The sequence below is a fragment of the Nansenia antarctica genome, assembly GCF_963989245.1.
Source record: "Nansenia antarctica genome assembly, chromosome: 9".
NCBI lineage: Eukaryota > Metazoa > Chordata > Actinopteri > Argentiniformes > Microstomatidae > Nansenia > Nansenia antarctica.
In genome coordinates, this window is record NC_137679.1 from 46,792,646 (window position 1) to 46,797,897 (window position 5,252).

The window sequence follows — 5,252 nt, forward strand, 5'->3', positions numbered from 1 at the left end:
TAGAGAGGACACACAGGGACAGAGACAGTAGAGAGGAGAGGAGACAGAGACAGTAGAGAGGAGAGGGGACACAGAGACAGAGACAGTAGAGAGGAGAGGAGACAGAGACAGTAGAGAGGAGAGGGGACACAGAGACAGAGACAGTAGAGAGGACACACAGGGACAGAGACAGTAGAGAGGAGAGACAGAGACAGTAGAGAGGAGAGACAGAGACAGTAGAGAGGAGAGGGGACACAGAGACAGAGACAGTAGAGAGGAGAGGAGACAGAGACAGTAGAGAGGAGAGGGGACACAGAGACAGAGACAGTAGAGAGGACACACAGGGACAGAGACAGTAGAGAGGAGAGGAGACAGAGACAGTAGAGAGGAGAGGGGACACAGAGACAGAGACAGTAGAGAGGAGAGGAGACAGAGACAGTAGAGAGGAGAGGGGACACAGAGACAGAGACAGTAGAGAGGACACACAGGGACAGAGACAGTAGAGAGGAGAGACAGAGACAGTAGAGAGGAGAGACAGAGACAGTAGAGAGGAGAGACAGGTGACTAGACAGACAGGTGACTAGACAGACAGGTGACTAGACAGACAGGTGACTAGACAGGCAGACAGGTGACAAGGCAGGCAGACAGGTGACAACCATGGATGCTGGTTGTTTTGGTGTGTGGCCTCTGTTTGCTGCCCTCTACAGGCTGGAGAACGATCAGCTGGTCTCATTAGGCCTGACCAGCCACACCTGCTGAGGCTCCAGTGGCTGCAGACAGAAGCCCTGCTTCTCCAGTCCTGCGGCCCTTCTTGCTCCACGCTCGCTATTCTGTTTTGTTGTGGCTTCATGTGGCATTTTAGGTTTACACTGACAACACGGCTTTCACTACATATTCCACTCATCCATACATACACCACTGATGTACTGATTGACACACTCCATTTAATATATGTTAAAAAGTTACTTTGAATCTTGAGTTAAGTAATACATATTTGTGTTAAATCTGGTGTTGGGAGTGTGTGAGAAAGAGGAGGAGGAGGATGGCCTGGATGTGAAGGAGGCAGCGGCAGGGTTCCACCTGTCTGGAAAACTCACAGAACTGCTGAACCTGTGAGTCTGCTGCACTGACATGACCTGTGATGTGCTGCTTAGTTAAGTTCATCCTGTTTCAGCTGATATCTGCTTCTTAAAAACTGTTGTCATTAAAGAATATTTTTGCTGTTTTATATAAAATGCTATACATGTCTTTGATAAAATGGTGGCTGTATCTTACAAACTGTGACAGCCACATTGATGTACTGTGTTGTTGTTGTACACTAATGCCTACCCTAAATGGTTATTCGTATATATATGTGTTTTTCTGTTATTATTTTCCTAGTTTTGTGATACATAATGTCTTCTTGTTTTGGGGTACTGTCTCTTTAAATGACCCGTCAAAGCGCTCTGGCGCAGGTGAAGAGACTTGTCTTAATGAAGGTGGAGATTCACCAGGAGGGAGGGAGGAGAGCTGGAGGAGAAGTGTTTGTTAGACAGTCCCGGTCGACTATGAATGTGTTGCTGTAAGCTTGGAACAAAAGATAGATAAAACGTTCGCATCGCGTTGGAGAGAGGGACTCACGCTGTGGGATATACTTTTTCCAAGGATTATTTTTGTTTGAATCTACCGCGCCGCTGAGGACGGACCACTTCAATCAGGTGAGCCAATATGATCCATAATCCATCTGCGTGTTTGTTTGAGAGGACGAGCGTTTGTCTCAATGACTATTGGGGATTCCACGTGTTTTCCTCGGGGGATTCAGGGAACGGACTTGAACGAATCATTTAGAGCAGTGGTTCCCAACCTTTTTTGTCTTGTGTACCCCTTGAGCTGTTTTGCCATGCCAGAAGTACCCCCTCACTCATGCGTGTTGATTATTTCCCAACATTTTCAATTAAACTCTAACTTGCAAATATAACATTTATTACTGACACACAGAGAGCAAAACCTCTTCTCATGTCTCCAAAACTCTAAACACATGTTCTGCTTTACACACATTTTGCTATTCAAAATGGCACTTTTTAAATGCACTGAACACGGTTTTCTGCACACAACAATCTGACATAAAGTCACATGTTTGCCATTTCAAAACATTGCCATTCAAAATTAGACTACATGAGCTAATTGGCCAATACATGTGCCACCTGGCCACCTCAATGGTTAATTGTTACCACTTCAATCAGGAAAAAAAAACAGTGTACACCTACATGCCCACACACTCACTGAAAATAGAAAAATAAATAATAAATAATAATGAATTTGATTTGATATCTGTTTCTTTTCCCTTTCTCCTGCTCCTCCTTGGCTTCTGTCTGAGGTGCAGTGATGTCATCCTTTTCTCATCCGTCTTGACTGATGGGGAGAGGAAACAGACAAGATGAGACAGGATAACACTTATCACACACACACACACACACACACACACACACACACACACACACACACACACACAGAGAGAACACATTCAAGACATTATGATTATCACAAATTCCCTCTCAGGGACGAGAGCTAATTGAACCAGAACATCATCACAAGTGTCAGTTGCACTTGCAATACAGCCACACACACACACACACACACACACACACACACACACACACACACACACACACACACACACACACACACTTAAACTTCTTATCTAACTCTACTGATTATTAATGAAAATCATTTTAACCACTCCCCTTTAATACATAGATATTTACACCATTGTGAAAAATATTCTGACTCACCCAGTAGCAGTTGCAATTCTTTTTTTCATCAGTTGAGCTTTAATGAGACACTTGAGGTTGCTTCTCTTTTATAATGAATGAATGAATGAATGGTCTTTATTGTCATTGCTATAGTACAGGTACCAAACAACGAAATTTGGGAGGGGTGGCTCCCCTGGTGCTAGTGTAACCGGCTCGGTCTGTCTCGAGTCGACTACCTGCGTTGTGTTCTGTGCTGACCGATGACAGGACGCTGATGTGTACTTTAGGCACTTGCAAGAGCGGGGTCAGGGCAGTGTTTCACCAGCATCATTGTGACTTCATGAGAGGGGTCCTCAATGTTTCGCCCCTGCCTTCTCAGACACTCATCCGCGACATCCACAGCCTTATTCAAGCGTATCCAGTAGTCCATGGGACTTTCTCCAGCTAGAGGAAGAGTGTTATAAAAATCTGCTAGAGGCATTGGTTATCTCACTGAAATGTTGTTTCAGGATATCAAAGATGAGCTTGGTGTTTTCAGCTAGCCGCCGCGATGGCATGCTACGCAGGGTAACTTTAACAACGTCTCTAGCCTTTCCCATTAGTCTTGACATTATCTCCTGGGAGTACTCTTGTGGGGGGACACCCCTCTTATTCAGGTAGACACTCATCATTTCTTCCCACTCATGTACTGTGTGTTTGTCTGTTCCATCTCCCCTGAAGTACGGTGGGTCTCTGACATCTGTCTTCATCACTAACTTTACTCCAGTCATGTTCAAGTCAGAATGTCTATGTCCTAAATTCAGGCTAGGTGTAGGAGTAGGAGTTGTTTGGCTATCTGCGCTACCAATAGACCTGTTTAGTTGACTAGCAATGTTCTGTCCTATTTCATATGCTAATTGTGTAATGAGATTCCCTAGGTCTGAGGAACTCGCATCAGGACTAGACATTGGCTGATGTGGAGAATGTTCATCTGTGTGCGTGTGAGTGTATGAGGATACAGGGCCGCGCACTGGACTAACACCGCTCCCAATGTCTGGAAAATCCTCTAACCTAGGCATGTGCGGTGCGTCAGTGTGTAAGTGTGTGGACGAGAGTACAGGTTTGCCTAGTGCACCAGCACCTTTAACTGGTGTGCACTCCAACCGACTCATTAGCCTGCCCCTTCCTAGGGTTACCAGAGCAGCGTTTCCACGGCTAAGAGGTGTCTGCTCATCCTTACCATCAGTCATTTTTGTAAAAGTTGTGATATATTAGACTATGGTAATAATATAGGAATTACTAACAAATGCTAATATCAAAAAAAAAAATCACAATGTGAAATTATACTAAGTGAGATAGAGGCATTTAAGAGTTACACGATATACACATCAACAGTGGACCAAGTACTCATCAACGTTCCGAAGAGGTTCCAACTTTTCACAGCAACCACCGGCGATCACCCTGGCGATGATCTGGAGCGAAGATATCCGGGTCACGGCACCACTGTAACCGGCTCGGTCTGTCTCGAGTCGACTACCTGCGTTGTGTTCTGTGCTGACCGATGACAGGACGCTGATGTGTACTTTAGGCACTTTTAATCTGTACAATGCACACAAAAATAATGTTGGAATGAAACATCAAAACATGTAGGTGTCTTCTCAGCACGAGTCAACCTCTCTCCGTCTCATAGAATGCAGACTCCGCTCTAATAGTAATAATAATAATAAACAGAAAATATTTAGATTTGGGCTTTTACACTTTACAACACCAAATAAACCACCCTCTCTTCACCAATCACCTTCCCCTCGCATACAGTGACATGCATGATACAAAATGCCCGCCCCACATCTAGCAGCTCAGTGCCACTGAACATCGAACAAAAGAAAACACCTCAACACATTACATTTTGAACCTGGTATTGGGAGTAGCAACATACCTGTACAATGCACACAAAAATAATGTTGGAATGAAACATCAAAATATGTAGGTGTCTTCTCAGCACGAGTCAACCTAGCACAAAAGAAACATTTCAGCTAACTGACACAGAGAACAGTGACGAACGCTAGCTGACACAGTGATGAGCGCTAGCAGGGGCGCCGCTAGAGATTCTGGGCCCCATGACAGAATATCATTTTGGGCCCCCCCACCTAAACCACCCATCAACCTAAACCCAGTTGAAGTTGATGAACTATTGATGCACTGCAAGAAATCCAATGATGGACGTCTTTTGTAAATGTAATTTAAAATTACAGTTAATACAGGAATCAACAATTCAGCAAAGAAATCTCAACATTCTTTAACTTATTAAATTAAGACTTGAACAACACAAGGACAAAAGTTTAATTAAATGAAGATTGGAACCCAATTATAAAAGTATAAATCACACAAAAAGTAAAAAATATAATTTTTATGGGGTGGTATTGTGTCTAAATAAATGTAGATCTTGTAAAGATCAGTTGGCCATAATACTGCCAGGATTAGATCAATGAAGAATTACAGCAGAGAGATATTTACTGACTCAGCATTGCTTGTTTCACACAAAGACAAACGTGTCTTATACAA